The 23,718-nt window shown below is 44.5% G+C and overlaps 2 long non-coding RNA genes across 2 annotated transcripts; one reads left to right on the top strand and one right to left on the bottom strand.

Annotated features, from left to right (window-relative positions):
- Positions 1-7,699: 7,699 nt before the first annotated feature.
- Positions 7,700-12,028, bottom strand: LOC149916190 (uncharacterized). Its single transcript, XR_016470784.1, has 3 exons — positions 11,706-12,028; positions 10,675-10,779; positions 7,700-7,785 (listed from the first exon to the last, which is right to left on the bottom strand). It is a non-coding gene; the product is annotated as an uncharacterized LOC149916190 (long non-coding RNA).
- A 58-nt stretch (positions 12,029-12,086) lies between these two features.
- Positions 12,087-16,770, top strand: LOC116244052 (uncharacterized). The gene is made up of 3 exons (XR_004170100.2): positions 12,087-12,174; positions 13,795-13,937; positions 16,576-16,770. It is a non-coding gene; the product is annotated as an uncharacterized LOC116244052 (long non-coding RNA).
- The last annotated feature ends 6,948 nt before the right edge of the window (positions 16,771-23,718 follow it).

The raw sequence follows: 23,718 nt of genomic DNA, 5'->3' as shown, positions 1-23,718 counted from the left end.
TTTTCCTGCACAAAAAAAGAGCCATCAGATATTTTCCTTCTTTCTGCTACGTGCATATAAATCTATCATATGTGCGTATACACATACATGTATTTTTTAAATAAGAAGAATTTAAATCAGCCAAACATTATGAAAAAGTTGCTGCTGCTTTTCAAATGTCTATTATTTTTCCATTTTTCTTTCATTAATTTCATTCTGCTATTGTAAACTGGCAATATAATAGAGAATATCTATCCTCCTTTTTGAATTACTTCTGGTAATGAGCTGAATAGCTGCAATGACAAACCTCTTTAAAGACATTCACCAGCATCTCAGAGCTGATGAAGTTAATGTTGGCATAACAAAGCAGCATGAATTTGCAAAAAAAGGAAGATGATGCACAATTCCTGGACTTTTCTCATCTCGTAGGGAGAGATTTTTGCAGTGTCTCCAGGACTCAGAAGTAACAATCTCTTATCAGAGCTCTTCAGTGCCTTTGCACTATCATCAACACATATAAACAAAGCTAATACTTTGCGTGGATAACTTTCTGCAGGAGAATGCAGCCCATGTAACAGACTAAGGCAGAAGATCACCGTTATCAGCTCTAAGCTAAGGAGGGTATTTTATTTAGGGAATCCAGCACTTCCTGCATTCTTGTTTGTTTGACAATATTTTGCATTTCCTACATGCTGTTTCTTTGCTTTGTTCAGGCATAAATATTAATATTTTAAATTGAAAAGAGATTATTGCTAGTATTATAGCAAAGACCTGCTGGAGACAATTTTCAGCTTGGAGTTACGCAGCTTTATTTTCTCTCCTTCAATCTCAGAATTTCTCTGTAAGAACAACAGAACTTTCTACATTTTTTTTTTCTTCTTCTTCAATAACTGAAATCTTTCTTCCATTGGTTGATATTAAAGCTTGAAGCCAGCAGAGGTGTTTTGGAACAGCCCTCTTCCTACTGTACCGTTCAGGTGGGCATGGACGTGAGATGGGGCTGAGGTTCCTGCAGGCTGGGATGTGCCAACTGGGCCATCTGAGCTCCCCATTCATCCTGCTCCTGCTGGGATTTCCTTCTGCCTTTCTTCTCTCCTAAACTTGGCTCCTTTCCATTTATTATTATTAATTTTTTTTTTCCTTTCGTTCTCTCAAGAGCATTTGGGATTTCATCGGTAACAAAAGCGAGGTGCCAGGATTTTAGCTGGAGCTCCTTCTGCTGGCAGGATGACCGCTTTGCACAGAGAAATCCCCATGCAAGGACAGACTTGGATTCTCTCCTTCCCCCCCCCACCCCCCCCTTTACATGTACTTCTCGCCAACAAAGGGCCGACCTTAATAAAAACATATACCCCAAGAACAGAGCTGGGCATGTGCCTGTCCCCTGCAGCTCGTTACTGCAGTGAGATGTGCTGAGATCCGTGGCTCATTTTAAACTTGGCTGAATCTTACCAGGAACTTTTATCAGCTGCAGTGATTTTGGTACCGAGCCCGATGCTGCATGTGGAAGTGATGGAGTCCAGAGCTGTGAGAAGTCCTGCTTTGAGTTTTCTGTCCATTCTTTCAGAATCAATGTTGTCTCTCTGCCTGTGCTCTGTTGGATGGCCATTCCTTCTCCTGCTAGATAATTTTGCCAGTGATTTCAGCGTGGGCAAGACTTGGAGAAACACAAAGTCCTGGCAGCCTAATTTCTTTTGTATATTTGCCTACTTACACTTATGGATGTGGACATCCCTGATTGTTTTAAGCACCAGTAATATGTAAGAGAAGACTGATCCACATCAGACACAATCCAGCTGCAAGCTGTGATACAAACTCATGATTCCCTTGTTACAATTCTGTGTTGTGGTCCAAACCCAGCCCCTTAGCTGAGGAAGCACAGCAATCCCTGGGTCCCGAATCACCAAGCCTTTGATCTTGGCAATTTAATTTGGAATGAGACACTTTGGGATGCTGATGTGTTACTGAATCCGTAAACCAATACATAATGCATGACAAACTTTAACCTCCCAGCAAATGTGAATGTGCTCTGCACTCTTCTGAATCTGAACTTGTGTAGGATTCCAGCTGATACTTGTGGGTAGCATTTATGCAGAAAAGAAGTATCCTGTCAACAGCTGCTTTTGCTTTAAAAATCTAGAAGCATTCTTAGAAAGCATTTTGTGGCTTGCAGACTTACGTAGGATTTTTTTTCTATATATTCATTTTTCCTATTCCTCTCCTCTCCTCCCTACAACAGTACTGCTAACAATATGCATTTTCTTATCCCAATGCACTTAATCAAATCCAAAATCAAAGATTGATAAGAAAAATGAACTAGAAACTTTAAAAAACCCAAGCCATCGAATCACTGTATAGTTTAGAATGAAACTAAAGAGTGAAAGTAAAATAAAGCTAAAACATAGAGTGATCTCCAAAGGTGCAAGGAATTTGGAAGTTGCAGTTCCAGTGAGATTTTCTCCTTGATTTCTAGGAATGAACACAAGAATGCTGCAAGAATACAAGGGAAGATGCTGGTCCATCTGTCTGCCTAGTGTAATTCTGATGCTAATGGGAACGTTATTAGAGATTAGACATTTGTACTTGGAGGTTTTCCTTTTACAGGTTCAGACAGAAGGGAAATGGGGGCTGGTTTTAGAAGATGGGATGCTAGCAAAGCAGTGCACCCATGGTAGCCACCTCTCTTGGCTTGCTGAATTGATGCCATGTGCCTGGACCATGCCACCGGATGAGTACCCAATGCCCTCTGCCCATCCCATGCGTCGGGAATTCCCATTCCTTGTCTTCCCATGCATCTTCACTAACAGACCAGGATGCAAACCCGCCAGCGCCGTGGGGGCTGAGCCTCACCAGCCATTTTTCTCATGCAGCACCAAACAGCCATTTGATGGAAATGGCTCGGTGCCATCCCCGACCTAGGCTGCTTTTGAACCGGGCGACCTCTAAGTGAAAGGCTTGGTATCGCATTGCCAGTTCTCCCAAACCATCTGTCCTCCTTCAGTGAGCTTCCTTCAAAAGTCCCGGCACACTTCATAAACATCGCAGCCCTTCTCACCCCTCCAGCTGCCCCTTCCTCTAGGAGAACCAGCAGTTCGAAGGAAATACCACTCATTTCTCCTTTTCATTTTTTCTTCCCAAGTGTGTTAAATTTGACATCTGCGATTTGGCAAAGGCGAATAGTTGTGTTTTTTTTTTTTTTTTTTTTTCCCCCTACCTCTACGCTGTGTTTTAAACCTGTTGGTGAGGATGGAGAAGGCAGGGATCCACGCTGGTGCGGGTGGAGGCGATGCTCTGCCCGGTAGCAAAGCCTCCTCTCACAGCCACATCTTTGAACGTGAACAATAAAGCAAACTTCCATTTCCTTAACATAACATCGTCATGTCACAACCCCCGGAGCTCCACCTTCCCTTTCAAGAAGTTAGAAAGTGGGACTTTAGACAAAGAAAAATAGTCTCAGGTGGGTTCGCCATGGATCATTTTGACTATATTTTAAACACTGAAATGTCAATGCTTAGTCATAGACAAGACATGATTCTTATCTAGCTACATGTGGCTTCCAGTATAAAAAAAATTTGAACCCGTGCCATTTCCTGTTGGAGAGAGCTTAAACACAGGGGTGACAAGGGCACATCTATTTTGGATCCCTATTTTAAAAGCCTCCAGATATCATAGAAATCAACTGGCACAAACAGAGGACTTTGAGTTTCTTTCATGGCGGTGGCAAATTACGTATATCAATGAAACACATACTTAGTGAAGCGGAAGTGAGCACCAGCAATACTTCAATCATCTTTGGCATATGTGTACATTATTCTGTTTGATCTCGTAGGATGCTGGATTTAGATGATATAATCCATTCGGGTTATCTTCCTCGAAGTTGGAGGGACGTAAGGAGATATCCACTTTCACAAGATAAAATTAGCACCTCTTTATTTTTTGGATAAACATTCTTCTTTTCTTTTTTTTTTCTTTCTTTCTTTCTTTTTTTTTTTCAGGAAAGCACTGATTAGAGTTACAAAGCATACCAATGGGTATGAGTTTATTCATATTCAACCCAAATCCTATTTATAATATAAAGGAAATAACATTGGTATTACACAGGGCAACTTGGACAGCCTGGATCTAGGAGTAGTGAACCACGCTCTTCAAAGGAGCCGAAAGCTCTTATTTTCCAAAGCCATGGTGGGAAAGTAGAAATTTCACTTAAAACGAGATGATTGCACTGGAAAATGGCCTACCCACACTGATGGGAAAGTGGAAATTTCACTTAATATGAAACAATTGTACCAGAAAATGGTCTGTCCACACCAATTCTCCTCTTCTAGCACATCTTTTGACAAGGAGCTATGAGCTGTAGGTTCAAACTACGGACCCAGATTTTGGACAAAGAGATTCAATGTATTTTCTCATACAGCTCTTCATCTCAGTTTATCTTCCACCTACCACAGGTAGCTATAAGTTCTACCCAGATCAGCCAACCAAGCTCTCAAATACGAACCAATTCAGTGCTTTAAAACTGCCCAGTTAGAAGTTATTTTTGTTAAGTCAAAGTGTAGATGGCTTGGGCATGGGAAATACGTTTCTGGGTAGATCTGTGTGAATAACGGATTGTTTGGTTCACTTGCTGCTCCAAACAATTGGGAGAGAAAAATGGCTTCCGGTGAATTAATTCTTTTGTACGATGTGGAAGCCTTAATGGACCTTTGAACTTTTTTTAAAATAAAGAAATACATTGCGTTATCTGCAATGCTTCATTTCATGTCAGAAGGAAAGGTGGCGACCTTCGAAAACCCTTTGATGATGGTAACAGTCCGGTGAAATCAACGCGATTTTCCCAAAATGTTTCTGTTGATTTGGATCTCTGCATTTCAATCCGGGACGAGAAAAAACACGGTCGTAGGAGTTTTGCTTTTGTGTTTGTGGGTTTGGCAGGGGGTAAAACGCTCATGGATCAGACCCCCATGGCCGTTGGCTCCCTTAAGTATGATGCACCAAGAACTTCATATCGGCGTAGGCAGATATTTTCATCTTGGAACCCACCCTCGCGTTTGCATTGCAGTTATGAAATAAAACCACAAGCGATACGATCTGTTGAAATATTCTGTGAGGCCTTGGTTATCAGGATGTGATTTTGTACCACTTTGCAACGTGAAGCTTTCCAGTTTAATGCACGATGACAGAACAAGATCCGTTTACAGGGATAAAGCAAGCTCGTTTTCAAGACCAAGTTTAGCAACTTCTCAAATGTCTGTTGTTGTCTGTCCTGTTAATTGGCTGCATGGCTGCAGTTTGTGTGGGCTGGCCATTATAACGTCAATAAATCCACTGACTGGAAATGAAATTTGATGCATAATGGGGCCAAATGTTGTGTTCCTGGGAGCCTGACCACGTGCGTTGGTCAGAGGAGCTCAGTGGATGAGGTTGAGTAGCCTCATCCTACATAAAACCAGTTATTTCTAGAGAGGAAAGCTAAGCTCCAGGCTTTTACATGGGTCTTCCACAAAGAGTGACCATTTAAATGTTTTTTCATGGAGGAAAGGCAGCAGAAAGGGATTTTTCCTTCTCACCTCAATGTCCCCAAGTTCAGCCTTTCCCCATGGGATTTGGAGAAGAAGTTGATTTCCCCGGGCTGTTGGAAGTTTGGCATAAGATTTGAGTGTCAAGAGCCCAAATTTTGCATTTTCCTGCCTTTCCCTCCTTAAATAAAAATAAAAATCCCCCCAAATAAAATCAGCTAACGGGAGAAAGCCCAAGAAACAAGAAAAACTGGGAGGTAGCAGCATGCTGCGTGCGATGGCAGACAGATCTCCACGCCAATGGGGATTATTAATGGCCAGAGCACGCCATGTGGTTCTTTTTCCACTCAAGCTGACAGCAACTGTTTGTCTTCTGTTGTCCAAATTGTTCAATTCTTCCCGTCCGAAAATTGTGATTTCTGAAGGAGCGCACCGCGAATGAGTCCGACACCCTGCAAGCTGCCTGCAGATTATATTAAAATAATTATAAACAGAATGCATTACATATGAAAAAAAAAAACCAAAACCAACCCTCTAAATTTTAATTTGCTGCTTGATCGAGACAAAATCGTGGAAAATGCATAGACTCAGTTCCTGTAGATATAGAAATGAGGGTAATGAGAGAAACTTATTGTCTGTAAGTGTGTGTTTCTGTGGGTTCGCAATCACACCCGTTGTATCCCCCGAGAGCTCGGGTTTCACGGGGCAGGAGCCGGACCATCAAGCTGAGAGCAACCACGGCTACAATTAGCTGCAGAAGCTGAATTTGGGGGATTTCTCATTAACCTGTCATGTCAAATGCCATATGATAAGACGGTGAAAATTGGGGGGAGGAGTGGCAGTGGAGGGGTAAAAGTTCATTTTGCAAAGCAAACAAACAGCGAGTCACTTGATTTTACTAATTATCCTAGCCTGTGGCTCTCTCAGCCATTATTCCCCCCCCCACACACACACATCCCCATCAGTGTATGAACTGACAAGATAAGATAGGGGCTGGTATTTTCTAAACTATCCTGCCTGACGGCATATACAGATAATATGAGGATTCATTTGCAAGAGCGCACGGAAGATTGATTGATTTTCTTAATGCCGGAGCAATCCCTCATTACTGAAATAACTCCTGGCATTTGTGGGGAATGGTGTGAGGGCACGGCAGGATGCCCGCCCACAAACGGTGCCCTGGATGCTGGTTTTTGGGTGAAAAAGTGGGAGATTTTGGTGCCGCGTTGCTACAAATTGTGGGTTTGATTCTCAGTGCAGCGGTACCGATGGGTGGGTAAGTGCTGGATTGCACAGTCTGTTGATCAGACTTTTAATATATACATTATATACTGTATACACATTTTATATATACATTTTAATGATGCATTCCATTGCGAACTAATAGACCTGCAATTTCTCAGAAATGTTGTGGGTGTGTGCATAGCTGACCAAAAATCTTCCAATCTGCTAAAATGCACAGGCAAAATCACATCTAGCCTGTGCTGCTGCTGGCTTGGGTTGAGGTTCTGCTTCAGTGTGAACCTCTCCAACCCTACAACAGAAGCCCACGAGGAATCACAGTGTCCTGCACACTCCCCAGCCCAACACATTGGGAAAAAAGAATGGAATTTAATGATTATGCACTTGCCGAAGTTCTCACACGTAATCATTGCCTTCGCTTGAATTATGCACTACCTTAAGAGATAGCTGCCCTTTTGTTCTTAGTTTTATTTTCAATAATTAGCTGCAATAGCTAAACAGATGCTCGAGGCTGTGCTGCCCTTACGTTGTGCCTTTTTCAAGCTCTTTCTGCAGAGCAACACGGGAGAACCACACCATCGCCACCGCTCAGGAACAGAAATATCACAACGCTGACTCCCAGCATCAAATATTAACCCGAAGCCAGTGCAAGGCGTTGTGTCAGAAGACGCTCGATCCGCAAAGCTGGCTTCATGCAACATGTTGCAGCTGGCGGGGTGTATTTATAGCTTTAAAAAAAAACCAAAAAAAAAAAAAACAACACAGCAAAACACTGGAAAGAGTAGAAAGCATTTTAAACAGCAAATTTGTCAATGTTTTTTCCTCGCTGCCGAGTCGGACGGTGGGGTCGGCGCTGGTTTAGATTAGCTCTGTCCCGTGCAGTCGGACGGTAGCAACGTGAACCTGCAGCGCACGGATCCGGGGATAGCAGGGAGAGGAGGAGGAATGCGGGGAATGTTTTCCCTCGCAGCGCTGCGGCGGTGCGGCGGTGACAGCGCTAACACTTCCCAGAGCCGAGGACCCCGAAGCCGAAATGGCATTGCCCACCCTGAAAGCGAGAAGGTAAAGTTTATTTTTCTATATATATATGTATTTTTTTTCCTCCCCTTTCTCTCTCTCGCTCTCCCGTACCCAGAGCGGATCGAGACCACCAAGAGTGGCCTATTTTTTTTTTTTTTTCCTTCCATGGTGATGTACAATTCGCATTTGCTAATAAAAAAAAATCCTGCCTGAGGTCATCCACCTAAGTTCTTTTCTTTTTTTTTTTTTTAACAGGAAACGGGTCTCAGATGTTTATATGTTAAAAAGTAAGGCTGCTAATCTGCTTGCCCCTTTGCCCGGCATCAACAACCATCACATCTTTTCTCCTGCCTTTGGGGCCAAGTTATGTGTTCTCTTAATTTCTTTTAAATCAGAAGAATAACCACTGTCCTGCAATCACTGGATTTGCTTGCCGACACCAAGCAAAGCCACCGCAGCAATGTAAGCCAAAGTTTACCATAGAATTGTGAGATTTTATGCTTATGGAGATGGATTCCAGCAGTGAAGGTGGGAGAAAAGGGCTTAAGGGGCTGCAGCTCAGTGCTTGGTGTTTGTGTCCATCAAACACAAAGAATGCTGAACTGAGAACCTTTCAAGCACTGATGTTTGTGATCTCAGAGCAAAAAAAGAGGAGATTAATCTGCATTGGTAGATTTTCACGCTGTTGCCCAACACACAGTTTCAGCACACATAAGGCAGAGATTCGTTCCCTTCCATTAATCAGTATTTTTGATGATCCTTGAGGTCCCTTCCAACCCAAGCCATTCTATGATTCTATGATTTTTATTTCCTTCTTTTCAGCCTCATGCAGAGTAGAGGCTGATAATACACCATTAAAATGGGATAAAGCCGGAGGTCTTTGGACAGCACCTGAGCTGTGAGCTGACACACACTCTGCACTGCCCACCACTTCTTGCCTTGTTTTTCCCAACAGCTTCTCCACACGGTTGACATTTCTGACCCGGTGTGAAGCACAGCCCCCAGCCCACACCTGGTTAGTGGTGTGATGAGAATCAGATTAAATCAGCAAAGAGCTTCGGTAACAAAAGCAGTGGAAGCAGCAGGTAAGGCTTCGGAGTCGCCTTTCTTTGCAGGTAGAGGTCCCATGGATCCTCATGCAGATTTATCTGGGAAAGATACTGGAGGATTGGGCTCTTTGTGTAATAAAATCTGTATTTTTTAATTAACATTGTTGAAATGTGTTCATGAAATATTAATGATGTTTTGCCACGATGTAGGAAAAAGGCAAATAGCAAAACGGCACTGTTTACTGACCACACTGAAAGAGAAATGCTCGGTGCTCAAGGACAGCATCAGGGCATTCTGGCAGTGCAAACAGTATTTTTCCTTCTGAATAATAAAAAAATAACTTCTGAAGCTACTTTGTGCCACTAATTAATGACAGTTTCTCCTTCTGAGCCTTCTGGCAACCACGCCTGAAATTAAATGGCACTGATAACGCGGCGTTTAAATTCTATATTAAACATACAGATAATGAAACAAAAATCAGGAGGGTGACTTTATGCACACCGTTTCTGCAATGACAGAACTCGGCGTGTCGGGTTCGTTTATTGGTTTACGTGCAAAGCTTCGCACTGCAAAACACGGCTGTGTGCATCGACCCCTTTCATTCTCTCCCTGCGTCACAGATTGTCTGCGTGCTGTGGTTGTAACTCCGAAAAACATAAGGATGCAGAACTTCAGCAGCCATTTTTCACTGTTTTATGGTGAAGATGGGCTTCTCTATGGAGTGATTGAGATCGGCACAGCGGAGCCCCAGCCTGACACACAGCTCCTTGCCCTGAGCAAATAACTGCGTCTCATCCCAAATACATACTTTGGGGGTTTTATTCCTTCAGTCAATCAATCCTCTGTTTTTCACAAAGCCAAAAATCTGTATCTTGCCAGCAAGTTAAAGAAAATAAAAGCCCTCCTTCTTGGCACATCCTCTGTAACAAATGTGGAAGCTCGCCGATGGCCACAAATATATTGTAAAAAATGTGTAAACCAAAGGCGGTGATATTTTCCAAAAGAACACCTGGAAGGTGTAAATCAAAAATATTGTAAACACGTCAGCGGGGAACATACGACAGGCACCCTGGTGTGCTGCACACCCGGCCCATCGCGCACTGCAAATCCGAATCGATAAATCAGGGGATGAACCTTGGGCTAATAAACAGTTTTTTTTTTTTTTATGAAAAGGGGATATTCTCTGCCCCTGGAGCTGCTCTTTGGAGGGGTAGCAAGAGATAAATTGGTTAAATTTAGGAAAATGCAGCAGGCCGTTTTTGTAATGGGATTCTTTACAAAATCGCTGCTCGGAGGAACTTTCAGACAAAACTCAACTTAGTGTTAATTAGCAACAAAACTAATAGCACAATAGCAACCTAGCTGTTTTCTTAAGAAACATTTCTCCGGTGTTCCTTTCCCATCTCCAGCTTTTAATTCTTCATCAGATGCACATTGTATCTGACCTCTAGCAAAGCGAAAGGGGCTGAAATCGGGCAAAAGCACTGCAAAGCCACAGAGCACGGGCAGCTCCGCGCTGCTGCAAGCAGAGCCAGGCTCTCCCTCACGGTTATCTCGGTTGGGTGATAGGAGCCCTATTAAACCACTATCTGCTGGAAAGCGTCATAGAGGCATGAGGTTGGTAAACATTATAAAAACAACCCCTCATAAAAATTTTATGGCTTTACATTTCTGTACGTTTTACAGCCAGCGCGGGGGAAAGAAGCTGCAATGCTTTCTCCTCCACCTTGCTTGCCGGCAGGAGCTTTTTCCTTGCTTTCAGCTCATCAAAATAAATAGAAAGGCTGAAGCACATTCATTTCTCAGGCGTTTGGTGGGGTTGTTTCACAGGGAGAAGAAGTCTTAGGGAAACATAAAGGAACCTCACGGCGCTAATCCGTGTGCTGTAAACAACCGTCGTCCTCTTTGGACACCACGATCATTTTCTGTGTCACGAATCACAGCGTTTTATTCCATAGCCATGCGTTATCTCCTTTAAAACACAGAGAGAAAAACCCATCTCAGCCCATGTTCCATACCCATCCTCACCGCTAATTATTAAGCCACATCAATTGATGAGGATTTTCAGATTGCTCCCCAAAAGCAGTGTAGACGCTTGCTTCCTGGGTGGGTATTTATAGACTCTGAATGGGTCGAGTTGTGAACAAGAAAAAAAAAAGGTAATTGTGCTTGCGAGTGAGTATTTAAATATTTACATTTTAAATATATTTGCTGCCAGCTGCTGTTAGTGAGAAGAAAAGTAATTTGGGAAATCGCAACCCTTCCTATTTCCCACATTTTTTACTGTAATAAATGCACATCTCAATTTAGCATGCCCTGAAGCTCGAGGAGCCCACATCATCACTCACTAGTGTTGTGGGACTGCACAAGGACTGGGATGTGGGGCTCTGGGCATTGAGCCTGGGCAGCCCAAGTGGCTCTTTGTGTGCAAATCTCTTACTGACCAGTGGCTGTGCTGCTTTCTCTGCTGCTTTCTCATGTTATGACTTCAAGCTTGCATGTAGGAAGGCAGGTGGCCTGAATCATACTTCCCAAACCCCCTCCAGCTCATAGGTCTGCCAGCGTGGCATTTTGGGTGATGACGTCCAGGTTCATGGGAACGCTCCAGTGATGCTATAGCCCATATCTCAGCCTACACCTCAGTTTAAGTCACTTTGGAAAGTCCAGGAGGCGATAAAGCATCAGACAGATGAGTAAGAGGACATCATGAAGCAATAAGGCAGATGTGTCCTGGGTCTGGGCATCGTCCCCCATTCTCTCCCTCTACAGGTGCTATGCGTGGCCAGCCTCAGTGTGGGGTCATCCTAACCTTGTGAAATTGACAGTTTCCTTTTTTTTATTATAAGATTTTTTTTTTTTTTTTCTCTCATCTTTCCATCTATGCAGAATGGGTTTTACCTGTGCAAGTTTTTGTCTCTGGGATGAAGGAAAAGGCTCACTAGAGTCAAATAAAGTTGGGAATCAAAAGGGGATTTTAGGCCATTCCTGCCACTGAGGACTTCTAGAGAGGGTCTGCTCCTTCACAAGGAGTCTCTTGCAAAAATAAATCCCACAGTGTCCAACTTGCAGAGATCCAACACCTCCTTTTTGTCCTTTGCACTCAGTTCAGCTCAGTTCAAGTACTGGGCTCCCTCCTGCCCTCGGGATGTTCCCTGCATTGATGCAACCAAAATGCACACAGAGCAAACACTCCCGATGACGCAGCTTGTGGTCACGGTGCTTCATCACCTTCCTTGTATGACAGGGAGGAGGAAGGAACAAAAAACATTGTGATGACATCAAATTCTCGGCATAGATGTTCTTCAGCTACCGTGTACCTGGGCAGTGGTTTCAGTGCTTACAGGGTCTGCGTTATCTAACAACACTGGTGAGGTTTTTACTGGTGGGTTCTCCAGTGATTGTGCCATTGGCTCAGGACAGGCAATGGAAGAGCAGAGGCTGCAGCTACCAGCTTTGCTTGGTTTGGTGGCTTCCAAATGACCCCTGCCACCATTTTTAAAGGTTTCAAGTAAAAATTAGCCTTGTCCAAATCAGTGCCAGGTCACTGCCTTGAGATCTCACCCTCCTGTCTTTACCTGCCTGCCATTACTCAATGTATGAGAAGCTTTGCTTGGAGGAGCTTACCAAAGAGCAAGAAAAACAGCCCAACTCTGGAAATACTACTGTTTACTTTAAAGCACATTTTGTTTCCATTTTTTCTATAAATATAGAAGAAGTGAAAATCTACTGTTGTGTAGGCCCTGTCACTTCAACAGCAGTTGAGCAGAATTTCTCACATGGTCTCTCAAGTGCCCAGAAAATTCTTCAGGAAATGCCCCATACAATACAGTGAGGCATCACATCCTTCTGCAAATCACTGGGAGCTTGAAAACACTCATCCCTGGACAAAAAATAAAATAAAATAAAATAAAATAAAATAAAATAAAATAAAATAAAATAAAATAAAATAAAATAAAATAAAGCAACACAATGAAATCTCAACTCTTAGGGACAGGCTGGGATGGTGTGTCCTGCAAAAGTGGAGAAACACCACCAAAAGTTGTGAGGATGTCCCAGAGTTGTGTTTTCAGCGTGGCTCATGTCATAGCAGTGCAGGTTTGCATGCAGTGCATTTAGGTATTTGTTCTGGTGCAAGAGGTTGGCTGAAAGTGTTTTGTTTAAGATTTCGGCGAGCCAGGAACAAGAAGATGAGTGGGAAATGCACCATTAGGAAAGCAAAAATGGCAAATGGACGTAAGCTCATTGCATACAGCTTGCTGGAATATTTTCACAATACCTGAAATTCTTCTTTTATCTGAATTCAAATGTTCCTGACCCTTGGATACGCAGAATGGGGAGAAGCAATGAGTGGATCTGAGCCTCTGTTGCACTCTCCAGCACCACAATTCAGTCCCCATCCTTGACACCCATCAGCTGTCTCATGGATCCCACCCGGATTCTAAAAAGTGCTATTCCCAGGATATTTCCCTACCTTACATTGGAAAGAAGTGGTATTTCACATGTTTATCCTGACCTGATGCCCCAAACCTGGAATTTGAGAGTAGGCGCGCTCAATTCTGTTGCTAACCCACTGCTGTTGCTTACAGGGAAGGCGTCTTTTTATTCAACATTGAGCTCTGTTAATTAAAAGGGAGTTGGAAATGTTGTATCTCTATTGTATCTCAGATATCACAAACGTGGTTCAGGGGGAGGAAAAGCACCAAAGCAGGGCAGGGAAGAAAGGGAACAACACCTTCACATGACAGATGGAGAGATTTAGTCCCACCTTGAGGTTTGGGATAGCTCAATTTCCATCTGTATGATGGAAGAATAGGATGAATGTAGCCATAACCGGAGAAGGAGAGGAATCAGAAGAGCTAGAAAGGAAACAACCCAAAAAGAGCCAGAGAACCTTTATATTAGGGTGAAGCTGGAGAAAAGGGGGTGTGTTGTTCATTAATTATGCCCACAATTAATTGAAGACATACAGAATTTCTGCCTTCCACAGCTTTAGGAAGTCAGAGAATGTGAGAATGGGCTCATGTTGAAGAAAACCCTCCTTGGCTGCACAGCTGCCCACAGAATGCAAACTGAGGCCAGGAGGAATTCCTTGGTGTTGACCATCTGAGGCTGGAAATGAACTGTCGACAAGTAAGTATGCAGTAATACAGCCCGCAGAGAAAGCTCCGTCATGCTGAGAAATTGAGGAGAGCAGGAAAACACCTCAGAGGGCACTTCTTGGTGTGCCAACAAGAGCTGTCACGTCTGTACCCATCTCCCTTAGGTATGGAAAAAACAAAACAACCCTTCCTGAGGTTTTCTCTCCGTCAGCCTCATACTAAACTGTGGATGGGATCAGCATCCCAGGTGCCTCGTTCCTTTCTGCAAGACATGCCAGCGTGATGCTGGTGGGGAATGGGAAACTGGGGAGAAGGAGTGGTTGCCCTCTGAAATATCCCCCAAAATGCCACCCTGGGGCTGGTTGCCTCTCGAGTGACATATTTCTTTCAACGTTCTGTGCTTCCAAAGAAGAGTTTCTCCATGACTAATGTTTATCAGTGCTTTGCTGGTGCTGCAGTGACGGAGCTGGCATTAGGAAGAGAAAAGCAACTTGCTTTCCTCTGCAAGGGGCCATTGAGCAGTGAGATAATGCTCTTCCCAAAAGTGCGTGCTCACTGCTGCTGGGTCGCTGCCAGGAGCGGCCTCCTCCATTCCCTCTGGAGGTGGCAACAATGCACATGTGTGTCATTTCCTGACCTCTGTGGAAATCTCAGGGCTGATATTCAAGAAAAGAAAAAAAGAAAGATGGAAAATCAAAGGCCTCCCCTAGGAAGACTCCACCTTCCAGATTGCTCCGTTTCCACGTCAAGTGTCTCTTCGTGTCTTGTGCTCCATGGCCAAGGCTGGGTCTTGCTCTGGGGTGAGTCAGCCCCAACTGTCCCCAAGGGAGGGGACAGCAGACCACCCTCAGGCAGTGGGCTCACATCCTGCCCATGGATTTCCAGGAACTTTTCCTAATGCTTTAAGCTATAAAAAATCACAAAAACATCAAAATACATCCAGGCAGGGCTGTCTATCCTGGAGACACCATGTAGACAAGCCCACCGTTTGAAGCCATCCTATATCCATTGTCATACTGGGGCTTTTTGCTCCCAGACCTTCTTCAGTTGGAAGTAAATCTGTTTCACCATCAGGCTGCATCTCTTCATACCTACTGCTATTATAGCTCTCTGCAATTCCCTGAAAAGATATTGTAGAGAGGTGGGTGTTGACCTCTTCTCCCAGGTAACAGCACCAAGATGAGAGGTAATAGCCTTAAATTGTGCCAGTGAAGGTTCAGGTTGGATATTAGGGAAAATGTCTTCTCAGAAAGAGTACTGATGCTCTGGCACAGGCTGCCCAGGAGATGGGGGAGTCACCATCCCTGGAGGTGTTCCTGTAAAGATGTGGCACTGAGAGACATAGTTAGTGGGCATGGTGGGATGAGCTAGGGTCGGATTTGGGGATCGTAGATCTTTTCCAACCATCATAAGTCTATGCTATGATTCTAATATATGGGTCCAGAGGAAAGGCCAAGATATTTGGTTGTTTTGGGGCACCGTGCTTCTGGAAGCTTTCCATTCTTTAGGACCCCGAAGGCTTGAACCTATTCCACTCACTCTATCTTGTATTGCTGTGTTTTGCCAAAGCACAGAACAAATGAGTGGCAGGGTTGGATAAACAAGCTTAAGGTAAACATTATCTGCATGTATATCCTGATTTATAATGTACGTGCATCAGTTAAAAATTTACTTGAATTTACCACAGTGTTTTAAGTAATGTTATTAAGAATGTAAGTTCTTAGGAAAACTCAGTCTGTTTTTAGCCCAGACATGCAATTAGGGGAATTAGTAACACGATACGTCATCTTCAAGAACACACAGATACAGTGGTCAGAAACCTCATGCAACCCTCTGGAAGGAAATTTTGCTCGCAGCATATGTGAGTGCTCTCTTGCAAACCTCCTGATTCTCACCAGGAAATAACGTGACCTCCCCAGGGCAGCACATGGCCCACTTGGAGGGCACTGAGGATGAAAGAGGGGAGATTTAGGTTAGATGCTGCCCAGAGAAGATGTGGATGCCCCATCCCAAGGCCATTTTGGATGGGGCCGTTGGCAGCCTGATCTGGTGGGTGGCAACCTGGTCCATAGCAGGGGTTTGGAACTGAATGATTTTTAAAAGTCCTTCCAATCTAAGCCATCCTATGATTCTATGAGTATGCAATCCAATATTTTGATGGTATTGGGTGAACATGAGTGTGCCACCTCTGGAGAGCATCACCACCATGACTTTGCATTCTGCACAGGCTTCCTGCACCAGAGGCATAAATCAAACAGCACCCGAACCCCCAACCTCTACCAAAAACCTTTGCATTTACTGCTCTGCTCAGGACCAGATGGTGAGGGCAAAAACAACTGCCACCACCATACATGGGCTCGCATCCCATCCCAAAGCTGTGCAGCCCCTCCACTTATTCCCATGGCACCATGACCAGAGCCCTTTCTGCTGCTGGGACAGTGGAAAATTCCAGGAAAAAAAAAAAAAAAAAAAGCAAAATCTCTCCCTCCCATCTTCTTTCTGAGGGTTCCAGAAACTCCAGCTGAATTTCACAAATTCAGGTGGCTTTTGGCCAGTTTGCGTAAGCCAGAGTCCAAATTTTTGGTTGCTGAACGAAGCTTTGACACAAGTCATTGAGGTTTCTTTATCGCTAGCAACAATCTTTGCTTTTGTTTTTGTTTTGCTTTCAGCCTCTAGCACTGCTGCAAAACAACCTGATCCTGCTACAGGGACGCGTGTGAGGAAAGCAAAAATACTGCTCAGTAAATAGCTGCAAACGATAGAGGATCCTGCAGAAATGCTGGAAAATATGAAAAGGCCAATGAAGCAAGGGGGAGAAAAACGGGGTTTTCTTTCCTCCTCTAAGAAAGAATGCATTATCTGGAAATCCCACTTTGTAGTTTGGCATTTGTTTTGGTGTTGGTTTATTTCAGCAACCAAGTCTGAATAAAGAACAACCGCAGAAACTGTACTCCAAAGCTCCAGCGGTGGGTGGCAGATTTCTCCCTCACCACAAATATCCTTCCATACTTGTCAGTCCAGATTGAAAACATTTTTTGCTGTTGTTTGTGTATCTCATCTTCCATCACTCTCAAGAAGGGTCAGGAACAATGGGTTTGATGGGTTTTGGACCTAAAAAGGAAATTTTTCTTCTCCTTTCAATTCCATAGTGGCTCATTGCAGAGCTCAAAGGTTAGAGTTTGTCCTATCTATGGGAGCTGTTATGGTCCCTCTCTTTAAGCCGAGGGATGGATGGTCATTGATGGTCACTTTCTGTGGGATTCTTGCAAGATTTGAGTATCCGAAGCAAACTTCTCACCTGCTGGGCTTGCCTAGTGAAGTAAAGTGCAAAATCATCACATTCTTTGAGCTTCAAGTTCTTGCCTGGAGAAATCTCAGCCTTGGGTAGGGCAGAGGCACCTCCCTATCAGAAGGAGGATCCCAATCCCCAAAAATGTGTGCTTGTGCTTCCAGACACGCACAGCCCCATTGATTTAGTGCACGCGTACGTTTGCGCAGCTGGGATCTCGCACTGTAAGCTTCTGCCAGATAACTGTACAGTGAGGAGCCCTGATTTGCTCTGGGCTTTTTGCAGTGCATAAAAACACCATCCCCAAGAAGCACAGCCCTGTTGGGTCTGATGTCAGCATGCAGGAGTGTTCACTCATCATGGAATGTCCTGCAGATGGTGGGGTTTTGGAGAGCACAGCACCCAGCAGCACCGTGCACCCCTTTACCCAAATATCTTCAAAATGTGCTGGTTTAACTTCACAGCTTTTGTATTTCCACATCCTCAGAAAAACCCTGGACCTACCCAGCCCTCAGGTGGTCTCATTGCAGTTGAAATCCTAGAATCATTAAGGCTGGAGAAGATCTCTAGGATCGCCAATTCCAACTCAACCCATCCCAGCATGCCCACTGACCACGTTCCTCAGTGCCATATGCCCACAGTTCTGAAACACCTCCAGGGACGGTGACTCCACCACCTCCCTGTGCCAACGTATTACCAGTCTTCCAGCGAATATATTTTTCCTAATATCTAACCTAATTCTTGGAGCACACCCAATAAACAAGGAGTCCTCCAGCAGATAAGGTCCTCTTCCCTATTTCTCCTGCTTTTGGATCAGCAAGACCTGAGGTGCTCGGAATACAAGGACTTTGTCCCCAAAGCGGTGATAAGGAATTCAGCAGCTGCTATGTGCCAGCAGGCTCTGCCCTGGGCTCTTCTGGTCCATTTCAACATCAGTGCTGGATTTTGGGGGCTGGAAACAGCAGACACCCACCCAGACAGCCACAGGCATCCCCTTCAGGCACGGTCCTTGCTCTGCTCTGATGGAGGTGTGGAAGAGCCCCGTTAAGTCTCCTGCCAGTGCAGCCTTTCTGTTGTTGTTTTCCATGAGAACACAATATGTTTATCTAGCTTTGATTTTTTTCTTTCCTTTTTTTTTGTTTTGTTTTGTTTTGCTTTGTAGCTGAATGAACTGATTATTACTTTCATCTGGTTCCCTCTGAAGGGTCAAATGAAGCCCAAATAATAAAATTGTACGCGAGTGTGTGTATATATTTATAATTAATAGGTTACATACTGAAAGATGTGGGTCCCAAAAGAACGTGTAAAGAGAAAATGCTCTAAAACTCGATCTTTATTTTGGTTCAACCTCAACAATTTCCTGCAAAGCACAAGCGGTGATATAATACGGGGCAGATCAAACCAAACTTTAAAACCAAACCTCTACTCTGCTTCTCATGCCAAATGTCATCCCCTTAAGATGTGCTTTTCTCCATCTGGCAATTTTGGCTTCCCTGTGTTCCCTTCAAGACTTTGGACCTTTTGCTAAAATGTTTGTGATATGACTCAGAATAACAAACAAGACACGCAGAACCTTCATTCAGTGGAGCACAATACTGGCAATAAATGGAGCTGGCTCAACAGGAGGGTTCTGTAGACACCCCATGAAACTCAAAAGAGAGAAATAAATCAGCAACTAATGCATTTTTCTTCCCCAACCCACCCACCCCCTACCCCACCCCCCTTTTTTTTAAAGAGAAATCAGAACTATTTTTCAGTAAAGTTAAAACTTTTCCAGCTTTTCACCAAAGCAAACAGAAAGCAGGTGCGTGCTGAAAGGATTTTGGCCAGGGACGTGCGGAGAAGTGCACATGGGTTTTCCTGTGAGCACTCACAGCTAATGGGCTTAATTTTGCTCTCAGCAATGTTGATGCAAGCTTTGCCATTTCCCTTCAAAGAAAACAGGCAAGACACCTACAGAGCCACGGTGTATAGAAGAACAAGAAGCGTAAGGCAAGTTTTTCTGGCAGTCTGTGTATTTTAAGGGTTGTCACAATCCCATTCCAAACCCTTTGCTCTGGAAAACAGCACTCTGCTCACTGAAGCTTCATTAAAAAATAAAGCCTTTCCTTGCATTAAAATACATAAATCCAGAGAGCAGGAAGCAAGCGTGGTCTTACTTCCCAGTAGTTCTCAGCCACTTGCTTGCATTCTGCTTTTTGATGCACTGCATTGCGTTGGCATCTTGGTGGAAGATGTACACATCCACCACCCTGAAAGATGTGCCATTGATTTGCAGATTCCAATCTGGACTTTCTTCTGTTGCTCTATAAAAGCTCATTTCCCACTGTTTTTTTTTTATTTAAGAGCAGAGTGGCACTGACATTGTCACCACTAAGGATGCAGTCTGGGAAGCAGAGAGAACAAGGCAGCTCCCGATGATGGATGGCATGGCTAAGGGCAGAGCCACTGTTCCGTGCCAGCCCTCTGCAGAGCACCTACGATCTCAGGGCTGTCTGAGCCAACACGTCCTAATGCACAGAAATCCCGAGTGCTTAAAGCCTCCCCTATCCATGACCATAAAAGTCCAGCAACTCTGTGCGCACGGATGCCTCACGCATGTGCCTCGAGGAGCAGATTGCCAGTTTGGCACTTGGCAGCCTATGCCTGCCACGGGCAGCAAAGCCCATTTGTCACCCAGGAGCGTGTTGAAGCCATGTTTACATAAATCCTAATGCCTCCCCCTTCCCAGCAAATGAGTCTTTGTACCATGGATCTGGGACAGGCAGGGATGGAGACGGCAGGACTGCTGCCATTGGGTGGGTGACAATGGGGGAGCCACGTCCATGAAGATGCAGAAATCCCTCTCCCCAAACTGATGACTCTGCCCTTTCCTGTCCCAGCACAAAATACTGATTGAAATGAGCTGAAAAGCTCAGAAAGCAGAAAAACAGCCCTGCTTTCCACCCTAGTGGTATGGGATTTATTAAAGAAAGCCCTCGGATGTGAAGAAGGAAGAGCGGCTGCTTCACGGTGCTTTTGAAGGCTTTATTAACCTGAAGGCTTGGAAAACAGCTCTGCGCTGTGCATGAGCTCTGCTGTGTAATGAGTTGCAGAAAAGCTGCCCTGCCCAGGTGGATGGGGGCTGCATTCTGCAGTGCTCAGTTACTCCTATTTCACTTCTCATGGGCTGCTCAGCAGCAGGGCTGACACCTTCAACCTGCAGGCAAGGAACTAATAAATTGAGCAATAAATTGAACCAGTTTTGTCACCGCTGACATCCAGACTGAGTTGGGAGCATCCCTGCATAACCCAATTCCGTCCATCCAGATTATTTCCCATCTCCCTTCCTTCATAACTTGTTCTAGCAGAAATGCTAGGTCACAGCTTGAAGCAGTGATTGAGCATCTGGTAGGAAGGCAGAGCCAGCCCAGGGGAAACTCAGGTGTGTGCAATGTACCTGAGTGACCAGAAGGGCTGGAGCCAGGATCCACCCCTTCCCAGACCTCATTTAAGGGTTGGCAGCGGAGGCAAAGCTATCTCTCTGGTGATCCTTGTGTGTTTGAGGTCTTCTGAAGGTAAGCAGCTTCCTTCTTTTATTTCTGTGCTGAAGGCTGTTGCGTTTGAGCAAATTTTCACTTGCTGCAGCCTGGGATGTTGCTGTTCTGCTGTTGTTGCTGCTCATTGCATTGCACTTGTACTGTTTGATATAATCAGGTTATTGATAATCCTAGAGTCTGACGATGTCTCCATAAGTGCTGATATATCAGGTATGGATGACTACACGGCCTTGTTTGCTCATCAGCCTTTGCTATAAGGATGCTCAGTTGTTAAGCACAATGAGATCACTCCAGATTTCCAAGCCACATCTTTTCATCTCTTGGGTAGGTGCAGTGGTACCAAGCCTCTGCAGAAGAGAATGCTGTTTCTCTGGATGCTTTCTTCTCTGTGCAATTATTTATTGCAGTGAGTGGGGGGGATGATGAGAGCAGTTGCAAAGAGATGAAGGGGGGAATGGTGTTGATGCTTCCTGTGCTGCTGTTGGGATACTAATGGGCAACCCTCACCTCATCCCTCTGCTCCTTCATCAGATTACAGGTTTCAGAAATCAGGTGGGTTTTCTTTAAATAGGGAATTGGGAAGAGGGGGTGGGGATGCAAGACTGCTGGGGAAGTTGTAACTGAATCTGTGGAGTCTGGCCAAGGGATTCATAACTGGGGTGTGCTTATGAGTTTCCAAGCTGATTAAGTGTGTTTCCTTTCCCCCACACACAACACTGTTGGAGCTGATTGGGCTCTAAGTGTAGACTCATTAAAATGATGATAATGAGAGAGTGTGGAATTGCCCTACGGGGGGCTGAGTGAAAAAGCACGTGTCACATGGACAAATAGTTCATAATAGACCAACTGATTTGGCTTGGGGAAGAAGCAGGAAAAATTTTGGTCTTGTGAGCTCTTCGTGTGGGGCTTTAAACATTACTGGGGTTGATGCTTTTCTCCCTGCATCTTATTCTGATGTTACGTTGCCCAAGCACAGTAGTGGGCCACCTTTGGGGTGGACTTGCTTCCCATTATGTCCAACCTGAATTTCTTCCTGAATGTTTTGGCTCTTCCAGTAATAGGTAGTCATGCACTGCATTTATCATCAGATCCTATTTCTCTTCCTGGATGTTGTTCAGATGCACTTTTGTGTCACTCTGGATTCTCTTCTTTGGAAAGTCCCTGTGGAAGTGTCAGCCAAAATGAATAACAACCGGAAACAATAAAAAGGAGAAAGATAAAATCAGGAAGAGTAAGATCTGTTTATAGATGTGAACAGCTTTTCCAGTAAACCACCAAATAAAGAGTTTCTTCGAACTTGAAAAGTCTGAGAATGGGACAGTAGGAAAAGCAATTGGGCTCAGAAAATCTTTGGAGTGAGAAAAATGTAAATAAAAAGTGGGGGAGAAAAAGAAAGGATATGAGGGTTTTCTTTTCTCTTCAGAACATTTGCAGAAGAAGAGAGAGGGTTGAGTCAAGATCTGCACACCGCAGATGTGGTGTCACCCACCCCCAGAGCCAAAGCAGAAGGGTGATGCTCCTGGTGTGGGTTTCAGAGAGCTGCTGTTTGCCTCCTGTTGAAGTTTCAAATGCGTTGATATATTTCAAAAAATAATAAAATAAAATGAACCCATGTTTTTATGAAAAAGAGAAGTGGCAGCAATAAGAATAAAATACAATTATATTTACATTTTTAGAAGGAAAAATGTAGAAGATATGGCAACATGGGCACTGTGAATACCTAATGCATCAACCTTCTTTGTATAAAGAAAATGAGCATTAACTGTCTAATAATTCAACTAATTCCCATTGAATTGAGGCTATGAGTTGTCATCTTGGCACGAAGAAGGCCAACACTTCCAATGGAGAGCTGCGGGGGAGCTGTTTTCCTGCTGTTCCATTGAAGAATCATAAAATCAAAGAATCATCCTTGTTGGAAAATCTTCTGATGTCTCCAAGTCCAGCATCAACCCACCACATCCCTATGGTTCTGGGGCACTTCCAGGGATGGTATGTCCTCCACCTATGCACCACACTCCTTCTGAGAAGATATTTTTTCCTGGGATCCAACCTGAATCTTCCCTGGCACAACAAAACCCAAGGCTCTAAGGAACTTAGGTGCATGCATGCAATGAATGTTTTCATCCCGGGGGGGCTTTTTCTACACCCAAAACGTGGAGGATGGATGACTCTGCAGCCCTCGGTCTTGCTGCACAGTGTTCTTTGCTGACAGAAGGAAGAGAGCTGGAGATGACTGGGAGCTCTGTGCTGCCAAAAAGGAAGAGAACAGGAGGTGGAGGAGAGTTGCATGGTGCTGAGTAACACAGCCAGCGGTGCTGACGGGTTTGATGTGTGCGTAGTTTAGTGGATATCCAGCTGAGCAGAGGAGTGAATGTGCATGCATGTGGCTGTTGAATAAGCTGCTTTTCCTTGCAGGAAGAGGCTCTATGTCTGGGGATACAGTCAGGATGCTTGACAGTTGGAATCCTGCAGCAAAAGGAGAACTGTGGGAGTGCACCAGGCTTTTCTTCATTTGTATTTTCTCCAGGAGCTCTGGTACCCTCACAGAACAGCCTCGTTGAGTTCAAGAACAATCAGCAGGTCGTTCTTTCCTTAAGCAGCAAGTCAGCATCGCAAGCACAAGAAGTGCAAGACACTGCTTACCGGATGGGGCCACATATTTTGTGTTCTGCTCTCCTCTCTGCTCACTTCTGCTTCTAATCTAGGAGGCTTTGTTTTCCCGACATCGTTTAATCAAACGTAGATCTAATCAGTGCCAGAGCATTAACAAGCCTGAGCCCCCGCGATTCTCCGCAACCATGCAAGACGTTGGATAACAGCGACTTCCCGTGCTGCTCTTTCTGCATCAGGTCCTGAAATCCCCCAATTACGTTTCGTACCAAGAAATGAGTAATGCTCATTGCTAAGTGATGTTAGCGGGCCGCTTCCAAGGCCCTGCCTCCCACTGCTGTGGTACGTGAAGCACGTGGAGAACAGAGCAATGG

This window comes from Phasianus colchicus, chromosome 13, assembly GCF_987193195.1.
Source record: "Phasianus colchicus chromosome 13, bPhaCol1.hap1.1, whole genome shotgun sequence".
NCBI lineage: Eukaryota > Metazoa > Chordata > Aves > Galliformes > Phasianidae > Phasianus > Phasianus colchicus.
Note: the sequence above shows the minus strand (reverse complement) of the source record. Positions and strands in the feature narration are given on the sequence as shown.